This window comes from Artemia sp. Qi Xiang Cuo, chromosome 3 (genome assembly GCF_049724085.1).
Source record: "Artemia sp. Qi Xiang Cuo chromosome 3, ASM4972408v1, whole genome shotgun sequence".
NCBI lineage: Eukaryota > Metazoa > Arthropoda > Branchiopoda > Anostraca > Artemiidae > Artemia > Artemia sp. Qi Xiang Cuo.
This window is the reverse complement of record NC_142796.1, coordinates 50,566,619-50,589,239: the sequence shown is the minus strand read 5'-3', so window position 1 is coordinate 50,589,239 and position 22,621 is coordinate 50,566,619. Positions and strand designations below refer to the sequence as shown.

At 31.5% G+C, this 22,621-nt stretch overlaps 1 pseudogene; it reads right to left on the bottom strand.

The window, feature by feature from the left end:
- Positions 1-1,214: 1,214 nt before the first annotated feature.
- LOC148954239 (uncharacterized) lies at positions 1,215-4,045 on the bottom strand (annotated as a pseudogene).
- Positions 4,046-22,621: the final 18,576 nt, after the last annotated feature.

Genomic DNA, 22,621 nt, shown 5'->3' with positions numbered 1-22,621 from the left:
TAGACTTAAACTTAAAGAATTATACACTAGATCGTTTAAACTTAAAGAAAAATTCCCAATAGCGTTTCTTCTGATGATTTGTGACAAAATACACCAGCGTGGCATAATCTACCTTTCTAGTGGCAACCTCTGGTACCCGTCATCATCGCTTGAGCGTTTTCTGGCGTTTGGATATCACAATATATACTTTTATTTGAACAGTGGGAACATACTATTTCGTTGCTAGAACGTGATAGTCAAAGGCAGTTCAATCCACCGTGGCACTCAATGGCTGGCACATGTTACCCTCTGGCAAAAACTATTATTCCTAAGGTATCTGCAGACATTTTCTTGGTAAAAATGATGCTTCCAAGTGTGTTTTGGAAGTTTTTCGTTTAAAAAGTATGATTTAGGATGTTTAGTTGTGCTCTTTCGCAATATAGCTTGCCCGTATCACCTTTGTTGGTGTTTCAAAGAGAATTTTGGAAGAAGTTGCTTAATTTGTTGTTTCTTGGTTTAGCTCGTCTGCATTAGCTTTGTTGGTGAATCCCAGTGTATTTTGGAAGTTTTTTGTTCGAAACGTAAGATTTAGGATGTTTATTTTCGCTGCTTCGTGGTTTAGCTTGTCTGTGTTAGCTTTGTTGGTGAATCAAAGCATTTTAAGTTTTTGTTCGAAATGTTTGATTTAGGATGTTTAGTTTCAATGTTTCGAGATTTAGCTTGTCTCTTTTAGCGCTGCTGGTGTTTCCATGAGTATTTTGGAAGTTCTTCATTTGAAACTGTAAGATTTGGGATTTTTAGTTGTGCTCTCTCATGTTTTAGCTTGTCAGTGTTAGCTTTCTTCGTGTTTCAAAGAGTATTTTGGAACAAGTTATTTTGTTCTGTTGTTTCGTGGTTTAGCATATCTGTATTAGCTTTATTGGTTTTTCCAAGCGTTTTTTGGAAGTTTTTTTGGAATACATGATTTTGGATATCTAGTTGTGCTTTTTTGCGGTTTAGCTTGTCTGTGTTCGCTGTGTTGTTAATTCTTAGTGTGTTTTCGAAGTTTTTCATGTGTAACATATGATTTGGAATGTTAAGTCTTGCTGTTTCGTGGTTTAGCTTGTCTTTTTTAGCGTTTCGGGGGATCCGAAGTATATTTGGAAAGTTTTTGTTTTGTTTGTCTGACTGTGTTTTTGTTTGCCTCTCTCTGTGTGTTGGTGTGTCTGACTGCGTGTATGGGTGTGTTTTTCTATTTAGACACAGCAGAGCTTACGGAAGTACCTGCAGGATCATGCCTCGCATTAACTACATGCAACTGCTTAACAGTTCTTACATATGAGCTGCATGTTTTCTGGAATCTGTTCTCGACAGTTATAACAACTGGCTCTTGTATTCTGTATTAAAAGAGATTCAAGTACCTGGACAGCAAATTTGATTCTATATTTATTCATTAGTTCAATAGTTTTCTTATTTACCAATTCAGTATGATCGTTGTATAAATCTATGAATTTATTGGATAGTGTATATCTACCTGTCGTCCTCTTGTAGTTAGAAGGTGATTGCAGATCCACTGACGTTGAGCGTCACAAATAGGTTATTTCATTTGTGTAGTCTTGGGCATGTTTGACAACAAGAAGCCCACAGCTTGAAGAATCTACTTGTGGTCCTATTCTGCACGACCAAGTTCAAGTTCTATGTAGCGTCCACTCCCTATATAATCCCTATGTAATCCACTCCCTTCATCAGATTTTTGAGGTTGGAAATAAATAGCCTTCCTTGAGCGTGGCTTAACGGCTTCTGGTTATCAAGAAGATAGAAAGTTTTCCTTGAGAAATTACATATCCCCAAAATGAAATGATTCTTGGACTTCGTATTTGTTATATCCCACATATTGACACACAATAGAGCAAAGAAATCACTGCAACCATTCAAAACCTAGCTAAAGCTCTCTCTAGGCAGATTTGGGCAGGTATTTAAAGTAAAAAAGCTTGTTAAGCCGAAAGTAGAGTAGCTTTAGACAGTTCTTTCCGGTACATAGCTAGAAGTCACAAAATTCACAAAGTATGAAACCATTCCAGTTGTAAGTCATGCATCAGGCTTCAGCAGTGATTCAAGGTCTTGAAAGAAATATGGAAACACGTCTGTGTCCCTTAAGGGAAAACCTGTAGCTCTTGACCAATCTAGTTTCTCTGCGTTTTCTACGATAGCAGAATCGGTAGATTTGACCACTATTCCAAAAAGTCTTTTTAAATGCTGGATCACTTGCTCAGCTTCGTCATACAAATCACTTATGGGCCCTTTAAACGCGTAACCATGACAAAGGGCTGTAGGAATTGTAGACTGGTTAGCTTCACACAGCTTCAACACGAAGATTTAGTCTCCTTACCCTTTTTTGGGTTTCACCAGTTGAGTGGGGCTATGCAGCCTTTTTTGAACAGTCTTCGTAAACTGTACATCTTCCGCTTGCTCTGCAACTTTTGAATTATGATTCCCGTCAGAGCTTCTCGATTGGTGTTTGGAAGTCTTTCTAAGTGAAGCTTCTTCAGTGATTTCTTTGTTTTCATTTCTGAAACCCGTTTCTAATGTATTCTGCTCCCTGCTTGTTTTCAAGTTAGCTTTCGCAGTTTCCTTAATTGACGGTGAAAAACTCCTCTCATTCTGATCATCACTTTCAGCAGTAGACGGCAATTCATTGGCTGCTAGAGAATCTGCTGCAGGTTTAATATTGTAACAGTCCTGAATGGTTAATGAGCTTTTTATTCCAGGCCTCACGTACCTTTTAGATCTCCCCTTCACGTTCTTGAGTGTTCTCAGCTGTATCACTGATTTTTCTGTTACTAGTGCATGTCCCCGAGATCTTAAAACTCCTAGTTTGCAAGGTCATGCAGAGATTCCGAAATTACAAGAACAATCATAAACTTCAACCAAGCTATTCCTCTTAGCACCCTTTGTAACACATTTTATTTCCTCTAACAGTGATTGTTTCTGTACGTGGTGTCACAACATGAACCTTCTTTCTAGTCAGATTTGAAACAAGATACGCTTGCTTTTCGTTGTAAAATGTAACATGTCCCTTTCTCCATAGAGTTTTTGCTATGTCAACTAAACCACTTTGCTGGCGGTCTTCTCTTGTCGCATTTATTTCGAAAAAGGAATCTGATACAATCTACTTCTTGGACCATACGCAGAAACATTTCATTCCTGGATTCAAGTGGATCTTCTTCCTTCTTGATATGAACTATGTTTTCCTTATGTGCCTTCTCAAGGAGTCTATAATCTCCTATTCCCTTATATCCACGAGACACGTGTGTATAATATTCATCGTCTAAACAAATAAGGCCCAAGATACATCTGTCCATTGGTATGTCTCGCTGTTGTTGTATAACTCTTTTCATCACAGCATTGAATGACTCTGCGGTATTGTTGGTTATTCCGGAGACTGGAATCTGGAAACGATGAAGGTAAAATCATGCTTCAACATGTCAGATTCCAGATTATCTCGAAAGTAGGTAAATGCAGGGATGGACCATTTCACGAGCCTGTCAGCTCTTATTTGGTAGTACTCATCTTCACTTTTTGATCTTAGCAACTAAAGAATATCTTCTTGAACTACCTTGATGTTTTCTTTAGATGCCCCCATTTTCTGAAGTGCATATTTTGCATTGATCCGATAGTGTAGCCAGCAATGAGCAGCCTGAATAAGAGGAAATATTTTTTACTCGCAACCTCTATACCCTTTTCTCTATCACTCACAAAAGAATTTTGCGGTGAATTGATGCTTGGTGCTTTCTTCATAAGAACTATAAACAGCTCTTCATGCGAATCAGCTGATCTATTTGTGTGAAGTAAAAATGCAATTGGAATCAGGTGTTGTCCCCTTATGGTCGAAGTCAGGATTTCGGAATGTCAGAGCTGAAACCCAGTAATTTCCAATAATATATTTGGTATTATAATAGAACACTACCGGGAGAACGTGTTTTACAAAGTAATCAATCTCTAAGATGGCAAATTTTGATATACAGGTGACGGCTGCTTCTCCTTGCCCAAAAAATGTTTCTTTCACAACAAAATCCGTTTCCGTCATAAGATATCAAATCATATTACATTTGTCATTGGATATCATGCTTTTTCTGGCAAAAGAAAAGGCATCCTTTACCTACCGCTGACTTCTTGGAACATTTGTCTGCAGCTCATTCACTGTCTTGCTAAACTCGTTATGGAAATGTTCTCAGGCGTCATTGTTGTGGTTTTCGCTACTTTTTTGGTTCTTATTAATACAGATTTCTCAGAAAGGACAAAAGGGATAGCTTTTATTCCTTCTTTCTTTTTATGGTTTCCATGGGGGTCACAATTGGATTTTCTTTCACAAGTACCAACATAGTGAATCACCGTGTATAGGCAGTGCTCAAGGGGACAGTTTAATGCACATTGCTCATATCGATAGATATATCTCTTCAAATCAACCATCTTGCCTTCAATCATCCGTGGATTAACTCTCTTTCTGAAGTTTGGATGAACAGAGGGTACAGATACTGAGTGTCCTCCACTGCTTCTGCTATAACGGTAACCATCGGCCTTCTTGTCTTGTGTGTATTCAAAACTTTCTGAACATTCTAATAAAATACTATCTGCAGTAGGATAGGCCGGAACTTTGTTCTTGCACAGTTTAAACTTTGATATACCAGTTTCGTGAGAGGTCCTTAAGATTATGGCATCCTCAGTAGATCTAAGCGCCGATTTCTTGGTTTTGTAAACATGTGGGTCCACTGGATTAGGAAGTGAGGCGCCATGTATTGCTTGAATTACACTTGGTCAATAATTTTGAAAATCTTGTACTTTTTTGGATAAAAAACAAACATTCAGAGAAGTTTTATTAAAAGTCAACTTACTATTATCTTGACGTTTACTAATACCCTGTTCGCTGCTTGTTAGTCGTCAAGTGTCTTCTCTTAGGTCAGTTTTGATGGGTGCCGTTTTTTTAGCGTTAATTTTTTGTTCTAGGTCTCTTTTATTTATGAAATATTTTTCGAATATAAACTTGAAAACTATTACTTACACCCTATATACTTATTAAAACATATTCAATAGTCATTACAAATTTAACGTGAAATATCAATCTATTGAGTACTTGACAACTTTAATGTCCATGCACTCGTTAATTTCCTTTAAATGATTGAACACCAATTTCAGCTTATCATTTTCAAGGTTTCCTTCGGTATCAATCTTTTCTGACACCTTTGCTTTAAAATGTGTTTGGTAACCATCCTTGTTGATTTTAACTCACTGTTGTTCATCTTCTTCTGTGGATTTGCATATTGTACTTACCATTTTGAGCAAATATTCTCTCAAATACCTCTTATTTCTTCTTTCAAGCTTAAGAATATCATTTTTTTCTTTGTATATGTTGATGGCTGTGCCACGAGAGCCTCTTTTCTTCTTGTTTTGACCCATCATTCGACAAGAAATTACGAGTGAAACTAAAAAGACACGTATTTCCTTGTCCTAAAAACTACATCCACGAGTCTTTTAAAAGGGATCGAAACTTAAATGAATAAACCATTACTAGAGAGCAGTTGGATGTCAAATCCCCCTAAAAAAGGGACCGAAACTGCTCCTCTTTCAACGGCTTGGAACCTTGCAGAAAAAATTCAAATGAATTTACTGAAAAATGTGCATTGTTAGTTTAATATAAATATGCTGATATTTATTCCTTAAAATTTTAATTATTTTTTATTTCTTAAAATTATAAGAGAAAACATTAAAAAAAAAATTCAGCAAAGCACAAATTATATTCTAGCTTTTAGAAAGCATAGAGTTTAGAACCCTACTTGGGTTAATTTCTGCTCGTTTTGAGTTTGACTTATTTTAATTTCTGTTTGTTTTGGGTTTCATTTATTTATTGATACGGATATATGATAGTTGTATGCCTGGTAGATTATTTTATTCCATTCTTTTTTCATTTTTGGTTTAATGGAGTTCTTTACTTTTTTTTGGAAAAACTTATTTTGTGCGAAAAGTTTTTGTGATTAATTTTTTTTCGTTTTATATTGACATAGTTTTTTTTCAGGGAGAAAGATTGAGCATCTTCTGAAGTTAAACAACCATCACCTCCATAAAAACCTTACATACCCCCTGGGCATAACTTACAACCCTTGCCCCTAATCTCTGGGGTTTGTTTCAACCCCAAAATCCTTGTTATATGATATTTAGGCTATTTTGAATAGAATGGGTATCTCAAAATTTCTAGTAGACGTATTTCAGGACAATACGTCGTGTGTGTAAGGTGGATGGGGTAGCTGCCCTCTGATCACTTTGCCTCTTACTAGATCCCTCTGCTCTCTGATCCTTACCCTCTGATCACTTTCAGCACTAGATTGTCTAATTGCTAATCCAATGAGCCCCCTCCAATGTTTATATGACCACACTTTCTATAAAAACCCTATATGTCCCCATGGCGTAACTTACAACCCTTGCCCTTAGGTCTGGGGGAATTTGTTATCCTCACCCATAATTTCCAGACATTTCTGATGGGCTGAACAAAATGACTATATCAAAATTTGCCCACTGATCCCGTTCGAAAAAGGCACTAGTCTCTCAATTTCCAACCGAATGAGCCTTTTTGAAGCAGCTACGACAAAACTTTCTATAAAAACCTTATATGCTCCAAGGACATAAATTACGACCCTTGTTCTGAGGGCTATGGGGGAAGGGTTGACATCCTCAAAGACTTAATTTCCAAAATTTTCCACTACGTTGAAAAAATTGGCAAAAATTTCCAAATTTTGATTGTATGTATTTGGGGAAATGACAGGCGTGAGAGGGGGGTTAGTGGCCCTCCAATTACTTTCAACTATTAAAACGAGCACTAGTCATTTCAATTTCCAATCGAATGACCCATTTTTGAAGTTTCGACAAGCTTTCTATAAAAACCTTATATGCCCCCAGGCCATAACTTACAACTCTTGCCCTGAGGGCTGTTAGGGGTTGTCATCCTTAAAGACCTAATTTCCCAAACATTAAACTACGTTGAACAAAACCGCTATCTAAAAATTTTGATTGGATGTGTTTGGGGAAAAGGTGGGCTTGAGAGGGGGAATAGTTGCCCGCCAATCACTTTCGACTATTACAAAAAGCACTAGCCCTTTGTATTTCCAATCGAATGAGCTCTTATTCAAGTTTCAACGACAAAGCTTTCAATAAAAACCTTATATGCCACAGGGCATAACTTACAACCCTTGCCCTGAGCTGAGTGGGTTATTTTTCTCAAAGACCTAATTTCGAGAACTTTCAACTACGTTTAACAAAATGGCTATCTCAAAATTTTGAGTGGATGTGTTTAGATAAATGGTGGGCGTGAGAGGGGGTTAGTTGCCCTCCAATCATTTTCGACTATTAAAAAGGGCACTAGCCATTTCAATTTCCAATCGAATGAGCCCTTTTTGAAGTTTCTATGACAAAACTTTTTATGAAAACCTTATATGTCCCCAGGGCATAACTTATAACCCTTGCCCTGAGGGCTGTGGATGGGTTGTCATCCTCAAAGACCTAATTTTCAGAAATTCAACTGTGTTGAACAAAATGGCTATCTCAAAATTTTGATTGGATGCGTTTGGGGAAGAGGTGGTCGTGATAGGGGGGTTAGTCGCCCTCCAATCACTTTCGACTATTAAAAAGGGCACTAGCCCTTTTTTCTTTTTTTTGTCCGATATCAGTGTCACTTCAATTTTTTTTTTTTGTGTTATGGTCCTTAACAAGTTCTCTTCTAGGAACTATATTGTTATTGATGTTATGTTTTACTATTATTCGAAAGTAGATAGTATCTATGGAATTCTGCTGCCTGTATAGCAATTCATGAATGTAGGTCATGAGTTCACATACACATTCTTAAAACTACACGTGATTAAACACGTTATAAAACTACGTGCTATTTGCTTATGTCCTGTTGGTACCATTCCAAACGGGTAGGGATTCCCCGCCTGTTCCTAAACATTGCAAAAAAAAAGATAGCAGTATGAATGGGGGATTCCCCGCACAAATTTGTTTCAACTCCAAGTTTTTTTTTCAACCAGACTGGTTTTTTGAAAGCATAGTGTGTACATGTGTGTAGGCTTTGTTATTAAAAACTTGGACACTACAATCAGAATTGTTTGATTGACGTTTAAAAACGGGTAATGAGATTTGCGAATTGGAGTGTAGGATTCATGAATTTGATCCTATTAAGGATTTACTTGAAATAAAAATTTTTAAACTAGAAATGGCTGAAAAGTGCTTTGGGGGAGATGGGGTGATTGTGTACTGTATAATACACATGTGTTGTTCGGAAAGTGTTGTCAATTTAAAATAGTTTAACGTTCCCTCTTTCCCCCATTTCAGAGGGCAGGGGAGGGGGGGGTCAATTTCTGCGGGAAAACCAAAAAAAAACAGAATAGAAAATAAAGGGGATCTACCTCAAGGGGAAGGCTCAGAGGCACTTCGTTCCCCCATTTCTGAAGGCAGGGAGGGGAGGGTCAATTTTGGAGAGAAAACCAAAAATACTCAGAATGGAAAATAAATGGGATCTGCCTCAAGGGAAAGGCTCAGAGGCCCCTCGTTCCCCCATTTCTGAGGGCAGGGGAGGGGGGGGGGGCAATTTTGGAGGAAAAAACAAAAAAACTCAAAATAGAAAAAAAATGGGATCTGTCTCAAGGGGAAGGCTCAGAGGCCCCTCCTTCCCCCTCAGAAAAAGTTTTAACAAGAAATGTCTGAAAAGTATTTTTTTAGGGGATGGAGCGATGACAGATTGGATGTCTCAGACTAGTGATAGTGCTGTACCGTGGTACGAATTGCTTGTGAAAAACCCAAATGAATTAGTTGAAAATAAATTTTTAACAATAAATGTCTGAAAAGTATTTTTTTTTGGGGGTGGGGGCGATGACAGAGGGGATGTCTAAGACTAGTTATAGTGCTGTACTCTGTCATGAATTGCTTTAGAAAACCCTGATGAATTTTTTGAAAATAAAGTTTTAACAAGAAATGTCTGAAAAGTATTTTTTTTTTGGGGGGGGGGGGTGAGGGCGATGACAGAGTGGATGTCATAGACTAGTTATAGTGCTGTACTGTGGTACGAATTGCTTGTGAAAAACCCGGATGAATTAGTTGAAAATAAAGTTTTAACAAGAAATGTCTGAAAAGTATTTTTTTTGGGGGAGGGGACGATGACAGAGTGGAAGTCTTAGACTAGTGATAGTGCTGTACTCTGGTACGAATTGCTTTCGAAAACCCGGATGAATTAGTTGAAATAAAGTTTTAACAAGAAATGTCTGAAAAGTATTTATTTGGGGGTGGGGGCGATGACAGAGTGGATGTCTTAGACTAGTTATAGTGCTGTCCTCTGGCATGAATTGCTTTCGAAAACCCGGATGAATTAGTTGAAATAAAGTTTTAACAAGAAATGCTTTCGAAAACCCGGATGAATTAGTTGAAATAAAGTTTTAACAAGAAATGTCTGAAAAGTATTTTTTGGGGGGGGGGGTGAGGGCGATGACAGTGTGGATGTCTTAGACTAGTTAGAGTGCTGTACTTTGGTACGAATTGCTTGTGAAAAACCCAGATGAATTAGTTGAAAATAAAGTTTTAACAAGAAATTTCTGAAAAGTATTTTTTTGGGAGATGGGACGATGACAGAGTGGATGTCTTAGACTAGTGATAGTGCTCTACTGTGGTATGAATTGCTTTCGAAAACCCGGATGAATTAGTTGAAATAAAGTTTTAACAAGAAAGGTCGGAAAAGTAATTTTTTTGGGGGGTGGGGGCGATGACAGAGTGGATGTCTTAGACTAGTTATAGTGCTGTACTCTGGCATGAATTGCTTTTGAAAACCCGGATGAATTAGTTGAAATAAAGTTTTAACAAGAAATGCTTTCGAAAACCCGGATGAATTAGTTGAAATAAAGTTTTAACAAGAAAGGTCTGAAAAGTAATTTTTTGGGGGGTGGAGGCGATGACAGAGGGAGTGCTGTACTCTGGCATGAATTGCTTTCGAAAACCCGGATGAATTAGTTGAAATAAAGTTTTAACAAGAAATGTCTGAAAATTATCTTTTTTTGGGGGGGGGGGTGGGGGCGATGACAGAGTGGATGTCTTAGACTAGTTATAGTGCTGTACTCTGGAATTAATTGCTTTCGAAAACTCGGATGAATTAGTTTAAATAAATTTTTAACAAGAAATGTCTGAAAAGTATTTTTTTTGGGGGATGGGGGCGATGACAGAGGGGATGTCTTAGACCAGTTATAGTACTGTACTCTGGCATGAATTTCTTTCGAAAACCCGGATGAATTAGTTGAAAATAAAGTTTTAAAAAGAAATGTCTGAAAAGTATTTTTTTGGAGGGGATGAGGGCGATGACAGAGTGGATGTCTTAGACTTGTTATAGTGCTGTACTGTGGTACAATTTGCTTTCGAAAACCCGGATGAATTAGTTGAAAATAAATTTTTAACAAGAAATGTCTGAAATTTTTTTTTTTTTTTTTTGTTAAACACAATTGGCTGAAATAAAAGTGGAACTCTTAAAATCACAACTCAAGTTAATTAAATAATTCCTTTTTTTTTTTTTTTTGTTATTTTTTTTTGTTAAAAATGATGCTATTCAATAAAAGTGAAAATTTTAAAATCACAAAAACTAAATTTCAGTAAATTATTCCTTTGTTGTTTTTTTTTGTTAAACACGAACTATTTTATAAAATTATTTCAATGTACCAATTCCCGTTATAGTTACTCTATCGTAGAAAATAATTTCAAAGTACCAAGTAACATTATAGTTACGCTATTGTAGAAAATAATTTCAAAGTACCAAGTCACATTATAGTTACGCTATCGTAGAAAATAATTTCAAAGTACCAAATCACATGATAGTTACTCTATTTTAGAAAATAATATCAAAGTACCAAGTCACATTATAGTTTACGCTATTGTAGAAAATAATTTCAAAGTACCAAGTCACATGATAGTTACGCTATTATAGAAAATAATTTCAAAGTACCAAGTCACATGATAGTTACGCTATTGTAGAAAATAATTTCAAAGAACCAAGTAACATTATAGTTACGATATTGTATAAAATAATTTCAAACTACAAAGTCACATGATAGTTACGCTTTTGTAGAAAATAATTTCAAAGTACCAAGTCACATGATAGTTACGCTTTTGTAGAAAATAATTTCGAAGTACCAAGTCACATGATAGTTACGCTTTTGTAGAAAATAATTTCAAAGTACCAAGTCACATGATAGTTACGCTATTGTAGAAAATAATTTCAAAGTACCAAGCCACATGATAGTTACGCTATTGTAGAAAATAATTTCAAAATACCAAGTCACATGATAGTTACGCTTTTGTAGAAAATAATTTCAAAGTACCAAGTCACATGATAGTTACGCTATTGTAGAAAATAATTTCAAAGTACCAAGTCACATTATAGTTAAGCTATTGTAGAAAATAATTTCAAAATACCAAGTCAAATTATAGTTACGCAATTGAAGAAAATAATCTCAAAGTGCCAAGTCACATGATAGTTACACTATTATTGAAAATAATTTCAAAGTACCAAGTCACATTATAGTTACGCTATTGTAGAAAATAAATTCAAACTACCAAGTCACATGATAGTTACGCTTTTGTAGAACATAATTTCAAAGTACCAAGTCACATTATAGTTACGCTATTGTAGAAAATAATTTCAAAGTACCAAGCCACATTATAGTTACGCTATTGTATAAAATAATTTCAAAGTACCAAGTCACATGATAGTTACGCTATTGTAGAAAATAATTTCAAAGTACCAAGTCACATGATAGTTACTGTATTGTATAAAATAATTTCAAAGTACCACGTCACATTATAGTTACGCTTTTGTAAAAATTAATTTCAAAATACCATGTCATATGATAGTTACGCTAATATAGAAAATAATTTCAAAGTACCAAGTCAAATGATAGTCACGGTATCGTAGAAAATAATTTCAAAGTACCAAGTCAATTTATAGTTACGCTATTGTAGAAAATAATTTCAAAGTACCAAGTCACATTATAGTTACGCTATTGTAGAAAATAATTTCAAAGTACCAAGTCACATGATAGTTACGCTATTATAGAAAAAAATTTCAAAGTACCAAGTCACATTATAGTTACGCTATTGTAGAAAATAATTTCAAACTACCAAGTCACATGATAGTTACGCATTTTTAGAAAATAATTTCAAACTATCAAGTAGCATGATAGTTACTATATTGTAGAAAAGTATTTCAAAATACCAAGTCACATGATAGTTACGCTATTTTAGAAAATGATTTCAAAATACCAAGTCACATGATAGTTACGCTTTTGTAGAAAATAATTTCAAAGTAACAAGTTACATGATAGTTACGATATTATAGAAAATAATTTCCAAGTACCAAGTCACATGATAGTTACTCTATTATAGAAAATAATTTCAAAGTACCAAGTCATATGATAGTTACGCTCTTGTAGAAAATAGTTTCAATGTACCATGTCACATTATAGTTCCGCTATTGTAGAAAATAATTTCAAAGTACCAAGTCACATGATAGTTACGCTATTGTAGAAAATAATTTCAAAGTACCAAATAACATTATAGTTTCGCTATTCTAGAAAATAATTTCAAAGTACCAAGTCACATGATATTTAGAATATTTTAGAAAATAATTTCAAAGTACCATGTCACATGATAGTTACGATTTTGTAGAAAAGATTTACAAATTACCCACACCCATTAGAGTTAAGATATTGTATAAAACAATTTCAAAGTAACAAATCACATTATAGTTAAGCTATTATATCAAATAATTTAAAATTACCAAGTCAAATGATAGTTATGCTATTATAGAAAATATTTCAAACTAACAAGTCACAGGATAGTTACGCTATTTTAGAAAATAATTTCAAAGTACCAACTCACATGATAGTTACTCTATTATAGAAAATAATTTCAAAGTACCACGTCAGAGGATATTTAGTCTATTATAGAAAATAATTTCAAAGTACCAAGTCACATGATAGTTAAGCTATTTTAGAAAATAATCTCAAAGTACCTAGTCACATGATAGTTATGCTATTTTTGAAAATAATTTCAAAGTAACATGTCACATGATAGTAATGATTTTGTAGAAAATAATTTCAAAGTACCAAGTCACAAAATCGTTACGTTATTATAGAAAATAATTTCAAAGTACCAAGTCAGATGATAGTTACGCTATTATACAAAATAATTTCAAAGCACCAAGTCACATGATAGTTACACTATTGTAGAAAATAATTTCAAAGTACCAAGTCACATGATAGTTACGCTATTGTAGAAAATAATTTCAAAGTACCAAGTCACATGATAGTTATGCTTTTATAGAAAATAATTTCAAAGTACCAAATCACATGATAGTTACTCTACCATAGAAAATAATTTCAAAGTACCAAGTCACATGATAGTTACGCTATTGTAGAAAATAATTTCAAAGTACCATGTCACATGATAGTTACGCTATTTTAGAAAATAATTTCAAAGTACCAAGTCACATTATAGTTACGGTATTATAGAAAATAATTTCAAAGTACCAAGTCAGAGGATAGTTACGCTATTATAGAAAATAATTTCAAAGTACCAAGTCACATGATAGTTACGCTATTGTAGAAAATAATTTCAAAGTACCAAGTCACATGATAGTTACGCTATTATAGAAAATAATTTCAAAGTACCAAGTCACATGATAGTTATTCTTTTATAGAAAAAAAATTTCAAAGTACCAAATCAAATGATACTTACTCTATTATAGAATATAATTTAAAAAGACCAAGTCAATTGTTAGTTACGCTATTTTAGATAATAATTGCAAACTACCATGTGGCATAATAGTTACGCGATTGTAGAAAATAATTTCAAAGTACCAAGTCACATGACAGTTGCACTATTATAGAAAATAATTTCAAAGTACCAAGTCACATGATAGTTAAGCTATTTTAGAAAATAATTTCAAAGTACCAAGTCACATGATAGTAAAGATTTTTTTGAAAATAATTTCAAAGTACCAAGTCACAAGATCGATACGTTATTTTAGAAAATAATTTCAAAGTACCAAGTCAGATGATAGTTACGCTATTATAGAAAATAATTTCAAAGTACCAAGCCACATAATAGTTACGCTATTGTAGAATATAATTTCAAAGTACCAAGTCACATGATAGTTACGATATTATAGAAAATAATTTCAAAGTACCAAGTCACATGATAGTTACGCTTTTGTAGAAAATAATTTCATAGTACCATGTCACATGATAGTTACGCTTTTGTAGAAAATAATTTCAAAGTACCAAGTCATCTGATAGTTACGCTTTTGTAGAAAATAATTTCAAAGTACCATGTCACATGATAGTTATGCTATTTTAGAAAATAACTTCAAAGTTACCATGTTAATTGATAGTTACGCTATTATAGAAAATAATTTCAAAGTACCATTTCACATGATAGTTACTCTATTAGAGAAAATAATTTCAAAGTACCAAATCACATTATAGTTACATTTTTGTTGAAAATAATTTCAAATAACCAAGTCACATAATAGTTATGCTCTTATAGAAAATTATTTCAAAGTACCAAGTCAAATGATAGTTACGCTTTTGTAGAAAATAATTTCAAAGTACCAACTCACATGATAGTTACGCTATTTTAGAAAATAATTTCAAAGTACCAAGTCTCATGATAGTTACGCTAATATAGAAAATAATTTCAAAGTACCAAGTCAAATGATAGTTACGCTATTGTAGAAAATAATTTCAAAGTACCAAGTCACATGATAGTTACGCTATTTTAGAAAATAATTTCAAATTACCAAGTCACATGATAGTTATGCTTTTGTAGAAAATAATTTCAAAGTACCAAGTCACATTATAGTTACGCTATTTTAGAAAATAATTTCAAAGTACCAAGTCAGAGGATATTGACGCTTTTGTAGAAAATAATTTCAAAGTACCAAGTCACATGATAGTTGCGCTTTTATAGAAAATAATCTCAAGTACCAAGTCACATGATAGTTATTATTTTGTTAAAAATAATTTCAAAGTACCAAGTCATAGGATAGTTATACTATTTTAGAAAATCATTTCAAAGTACCAAGTCACATGAAAGTTACGCTATTGTATAATAAAATTTCAAAATACCAAGTCGATGAATAGTTATGCTAATATAGAAAATAATATAAAACATACATGTTACAGGATTTAAACGATATCACGGACCTAAGTATAACAATAAAATGTCGCTGTAGAGTTACACTAATGTAGCAAAAAATGATAAAGTACAAAGTCACCGTAGATTTACGCTAATGCAGAAAATAATCACAAAGTAACATCTCAAATGATATATACTATATTGTTAAAAATAATTTAAAAGTAAAATGTCAAAGGACAGTTATAATATTGTATAAAATAATTTCAAAGTACCAAGTCATATGATAGTTACGCTATTATAGAAAATAATTTCAAATTACCAAGTCTGATGATAGTTACGCTATTTTAGAAAATAATTTCAAAGTACCAAGTTACTTGATAGTTACGCTATTGTAGAAAATAATTTCAAAGTACCAAATCACATGATAGTTATGTTATTATAGAAAATAATTTCGAAGTACCAAGTCACATAATAGATACGCTATTGTAGAAAATAATTTCAAAGTACCATGTCACATGATAGTTACGCTTTTGTAGAAAATAATTTCAAAGTACCAAGTCATATGATAGTTACACTTTTGTAGAAAATAATTTCAAAGTACCAAGTCACATGATAGTTATGCTATTTTAGAAAATAACTTCAAAGTTACCATGTTACTTGATAGTTACGCTATTGTAGAAAACAATTTCAAAGTACCATGTCACATGATAGTTACGCTATTATAGAAAATAATTTCAAAGTACCAAGTCATATGATAGTTATGCTATTATAGAAAATAATTTCAAAGTACCAAGTCACATGATAGTTACGCTTTTGTAGAAAATAATTTCAAAGTACCAACTCACATGATAGTTACGCTATTATAGAAAATAATTTGAAAGTACCAAGTCAGATGATAGTTACGCTATTATAGAAAATAATTTCAAAGTACCAAGTCACATGATAGTTACGCTATTATAGAAAATAATTTCAAAGTACCAAGTCACATGATAGTTATGCTATTGTAGAAAATAATTTCAAAGTACCAAGTCACATGATAGTTATGCTTTTGTAGAAAATAATTTCAAAGTACAAAGTCACATAATAGTTACGTTATTATAGAAAATAATTTCAAAGTACCAAGTCAGAGGATAGTTACGCTATTATAGAAAATAATTTCAAAGTACCAAGTCACATGATAGTTACGCTATTGTAGAAAATAATTTCAAAGTACCAAGTCACATGATAGTTACGCTTTTGTAGAAAATAATTTCAAAGTACCAAGTCACAATATAGTTACGTTATTATAGAAAATAATTTCAAAGTACCAAGTCAGAGGATAGTTACTCTATTATAGAAAATAATTTCAAAGTACCAAGTCACATGATAGTTACGCTTTTGTAGAAAATAATTTCAAAGTACCAAGTCACATGATAGTTACGCTATTATAGAAAATAATTTCAAAGTACCAAGTCACATGATAGTTATGCTTTTATAGAAAAAAAATTTCAAAGTACCAAATCAAATGATACTTACGATATTATAGAAAATAATTTAAAAGGACCAAGTCAATTGATAGTTACGCTATTTTAGATAATAATTGCAAACTACCATGTGGCATAATAGTTACGCGATTTTAGAAAATATTTTAAAATTACCAAGTAACATGACAGTTTCTCTATTATAGAAAATAATTTCAAAGTACCAAGTCACATGATAGTTATGCTATTTTAGAAAATAATTTCAAAGTACCAAGTCACATGATAGTTATGCTTTTGTAGAAAATAGTTTCAAAGTACAAAGTCACATAATAGTTACGTTATTGTAGAAAATAATTTCAAAGTACCAAGTCAGAGTATAGTTACGCTATTATAGAAAATAATTTCAAAGTACCAAGTCACATGATAGTTACGTTTTTGTAAAAAATAATTTCAAAGTACCAAGTCACATTATAGTTACTCTATTATAGAAAATAATTTTAAAGTACCAAGTCACATGATAGTTACGCTTTTGTAGAAAATAATTTCAAAGTACCACGTCACATGATATTTACGCTTTTGTAGAAAATAATTTCGAAGTACCAAGTCATATGATAGTTACGCTTTTGTAGAAAATAATTTAAAAGTACCAAGTCACATTATAGTTATGCTATTTTAGAAAATAACTTCAAAGTACCAAGTCAATTGATAGTTACGCTATTGTAGAAAATAATTTCAAAGTACCAAGTCACATGATAGTTACGCTATTTTAGAAAATAATTTCAAAGTACCAAGTCACATGATAGTTAAGCTATTATAGAAAATAATTTCAAAGTACCAAGTCTCATGATAGTTAAGCTTTTTTAGAAAATAATTTCAAAGTACCAAGTCAAATGATAGTTATGATATTGTAAAAAATAATTTGAAAGTACCAAGGCAAGGGATAGTGAGGTTATTGTAGAAAATAATTTCAAAGTACAACGTCACATGATAGTTACATTATTATAGAAAATAATTTTAAAGTACCTAGCCACATGAAAGTTATGCTATTGTATAAAATAATTTCAAAGTAACAAGTCAAATGATAGTTATGCTTTTTTAGAAAATAGTTTCAAAGTACCAAGTCACATAATAGTTACGTTATTTTAGAAAATAATTTCAAAGTACCAAGTCAGAGGATAGTTAGTCTATTATAGAAAATAATTTCAAAGTACCAATTCACATGATAGTTACGCTATTATAAAAAATAATTTCAAAGTACCAAGTCACATGATAGTTATGCTATTTTAGAAAATAATTTCAAAGTACCCAGTCACATGATAGTAATGCTTTTGTAGAAAATAATTTCAAAGTACCAAGTCACAAAATAGTTACGTTATTATAGAAAATAATTTCAAAGTACCAAGTCAGAGGATAGTTACTCTATTATACAAAATAATTTCAAAGCACCAAGCCACATGATAGATACGCTTTTGTAGAAAATAATTTCAAAGTACCAAGCCACATGATAGTTACGCTATTATAGAAAATAATTTCAAAGTACCAAGTCACTTGATAGTTACGCTGTTGTAGAAAAAAATTTCAAAGTAACAAATCAAATGATAGTTAATCCTTTATATAAAATAATTCAAAAGTAACCACTCAAATGATATTTATGATATGTTAGATTATAACTGCAAAGTACAATGTCTGTTAATAGTTACTAGATTTCAGAAAATAATTTCAAAGTAAATTGTAACCTTAGATTTAAAAGAATAAATACAAACAAAAAAGACACATGAGAGTGAAGCTATATTAGAAAATAAATTCAAAGTAACAAGTCACATGATAGTTACGCTATTGTAGAAAATAGTTTCAAAGTACAAAGTCACAAAATAGTTACGTTATTATAGAAAATAATTTCAAAGTACCAAGTCAGATGATAGTTACGCTATTATGGAAAATAATTTCAAAGTACCATGTCACATAATAGTTTCGCTTTTTTAAAATATAATTTCAAAGCACCAAGTCACTTTATCGTTACGCTATTATAGAAAATAATTTCAAAGTACAAAGTCACATGATAGTTACGCTTTTGTAGAAAATAATTTCAAAGTAACAAGTCACATGATAGTTACGCTTTTGTAGACAATAATTTGAAAGTACCAAGTCACATGATTTTTACGCTTTTGTAGAAAATAATTTCAAAGTACCATGTCACATGATAGTTACGATATTGTAGAAAATAATTTCAAAGTACCAAGTCACATGATAGTTACGCTATTGTAGAAAATAATTTAAAAGTACCAAGTCACATGATAGTTATGTTATTATATCAAATAAGTTCAAATTACCAAGTCACATGATAGTTGCGCTATTATAGAAAATAATTTCAAAGTACCAGGTCAGAGGATAGTTAGTCTATTATAAAAAATGATTTCAAAGTACCAAGTCACATGATAGTTACGCTATTTTAGAAAATAATTTCAAAGTACCAAGTCACATGAGTTACGCTTTTGTAGAAAATAATTTCAAAGTACCATGTCACATGATAGTTACGCTATTATAGAAAATAATTTCAAAGTACCAAGTCACATGATAGTTACTCTATTATAGAAAATAATTTCAAAGTACCAAGTCAGATGATAGTTACTATATTATAGAAAATAATTTCAAAGTACCAAGTCAAATGATATTTATTATAATGTAAAAAATAATATCAACTGGCTAACTGACATAAGATTTACTCTAAATTAGATAATTATTCCAAAGTACCGAGTCACAAAATAGTTTTCCTATTGTAGAAAATAATTTCAAAGTACAAAGAAAATATCTATTTAATATTTAGTATACCAAAATTTCTAAACAAAAAGTCATTTGATATTTACGTTATTATAGAAAATAATTTCAAAGTACCAAGTCAGAGGATAGTTACGCTATTATAGAAAATAATTTCAAAGTACCAAGTCACATGATAGTTACGTTATTGTAGAAAATAATTTCAAAGTACCAAGTCACATTATGGTTACAATATTATAGAAAATAATTTTAAAGTACCAAGTCACATGATAGTTACGCTTTTGTAGAAAATAATTTCAAAGTACCATGTCATATGATAGTTACGCTTTTGTAGAAAATAATTTCAAAGTACTAAGTCACATGATAGTTACGCTATTGTAGAAAATAATTTCAAAGTACCATGTCACATGATAGTTACGCTATTTTAGAAAATAATTTCAAAGTTACCAACTCACTTGATAGTTACGCTATTTTAGAAAATAATTTCAAAGTACCATGTCACATGATAGTTACTCTTTTATAGAAAATAATTTCAAAGTACCAATTCACATTATAGTTATTCTATTATAGAAAATATTTCAAATTACCAAGTCAAATGATAGTTAAGCTTTTGTAGAAAATAATTTCAAAGTACCAAGTCACATGATAGTTACGCTATTATAGAAAATAATTTGAAAGTACCAAGTCAGATGATAGTGACACTATTATAGAAAATAATTTCAAAGTACCAAGTCACATGATAGTTACGTTATTATAGAAAATAATTTCAAAGTACCAAGTCACATGATAGTTACGCTATTGTAGAAAATAATTTCAAAGTACCAAGTCACATGATAGTTATGCTTTTGTAGAAAATAATTTCAAAGTACCAAGTCACAAAATAGTTACGTTATTATAGAAAATAATTTCAAAGTACCAAGTCAGAGGATATTTAGTCTATTATAGAAAATAATTTCAAAGTACCAAGTCACATGATAGTTACGCTATTATAAAAAATAATTTCAAGTACCAAGACACATGATAGTTACGCTATTTTAGAAAATAATTTCAAAGTACCAAGTCACATGATAGTTATGATATTGTAGAAAATAATTTCAAAGTACCAAGTCACAATATAGTTACGGTATTATAGAAAATAATTTCAAAGTACCAAGTCACAGAATAGTTACGCTATTATAGAAAATAATTTCAAAGTACCAAGTCACATGATAGTTACGCTTTTGTAGAATATAATTTCAAAGTACCAAGTCAAATGATAGTAACGTTATTACAGAAAATAATTTTAAAGTAAAAAGTCACATGATATTTACGCTTTTATAGAAAAAAAATTTCAAACTACCAAATCAAATGATAGTTACGATATTTTAGAAAATAATTTAAAAGTACCAAGTCAAATGATAGTTACGCTATTTTAGAAAATAATTGTAAAGTACCATGTGACATAATAGTTACGCGATTGTAAAAAATATTTTAAAATTAACTAGTCACAGGATAGTTTCGCTATTATAGAAAATAATTTCAAAGTACCAAGTCACATGATAGTTATGCTATTTTAGAAAATAATTTCAAAGTACCAAGTCACATGATAGTTATGATTTTTTAGAAAATAGTTTCAAAGTACAAAGTCACATAATAGTTACGTTATTATAGAAAATAATTTCAAAGTACCAAGTCAGAGGATAGTTACGCTATTATAAAAAATAATTTCAAAGTACCAAGTCACATGATAGTTTCGTTTTTGTAGAAAATAATTTCAAAGTACCAAGTCACATGATAGTTACTCTATTATAGAAAATAATTTTAAAGTACCAAGTCACATGATAGTTACGCTTTTGTAGAAAATAATTTCAAAGTACCATGTCATATGATAGTTACGCTTTTGTAGAAAATAATTTCAAAGTACCAAGTCACATGATTGTTACGCTTTTGTAGAAAATAATTGCAAAGTACAATGTCAAATGATAGTTACGCTATTGTAGAAAATAATTTCAAAGTACAAAGTCAAATTATAGTTAAGATATTGTAGAAAATAATTTAAAAGTACCAAGTCACATTATAGTTAGTATATTATAGCAAATAATTTCAAAGTACCAAGTCACATGATAGCTACACTATTATAGAAAATAATTTCAAAGTACCAAGTCACATGATAGTTACGCTATTATAGAAAATAATTTCAAAGTACCAAGTCACATGATAGTTAAGCTATTATAGAAAATAATTTCAAAGTACCAAGCTCACATGATAGTTACGCTATTGTAGAAAATAATTTCAAAGTACCAAGTCACATGATAGTTACGCTATTATAGAAAATAATTTCAAAGTACCAAGTCACATGATAGTTACGCTATTGTAAAAAATAATTTCAAAGTACCAAGTCACATGATAGTTATCCTATTGTAGAAAATAATTTCAAAGTACCAAGTCACATGATAGTTATGCTTTTATATAAAATAATTTCAAAGTACCAAATCACATTATAGTTACGCTATTATAAAAAATAATTTAAAAGTACCAAGTCACATGATAGTTACGCTATTGTAGAAAATAATTTCAAAGTATCATGGCACATAATAGTTGCGCTATTGTAGAAAATAATTTCAAAGTACCAAGAGACATGATAGTTGCGCTATTATGGAAAATAATTTCAAAGTACCAAGTCACATGATAGTTACGCTATTGTAGAAAATAATTTCAAAGTACCAAGTCACATGATAGTTATGCTTTTGTAGAAAATAATTTCAAAGTACCAAGTCACATAATAGTTACGTTATTATAGAAAATAATTTCAAAGTACCAAGTCAGATTATAGTTACGATATTATAAAAAATAATTTCAAAGTACCATGTCACATGATTTTTACGCTTTTGTAGAATATAATTTAAAAGTACCAAGTCACATTATAGTTACGCTATTATAGAAAATAATTTCAAAGTACCAAGTCACATGATAGTTACGCTTTTGTAGAAAATAATTTCAAAGTACCATGTCACATGATAGTTACGCTTTTGTAGAAAATAATTTCAAATTACCAAGTCACATGATAGTTACGCTTTTGTAAAAAATAATTTCAAAGTACCATGTCACATGATAGTTATGCTATTGTAGAAAATAATTTCAAAGTACCAAGTCACTTGATAGTTACGCTATTGTAGAAAATAATTTCAAAGTACCAAGTCACATGATAGTTACGCTATTATAGAAAATAATTTCAA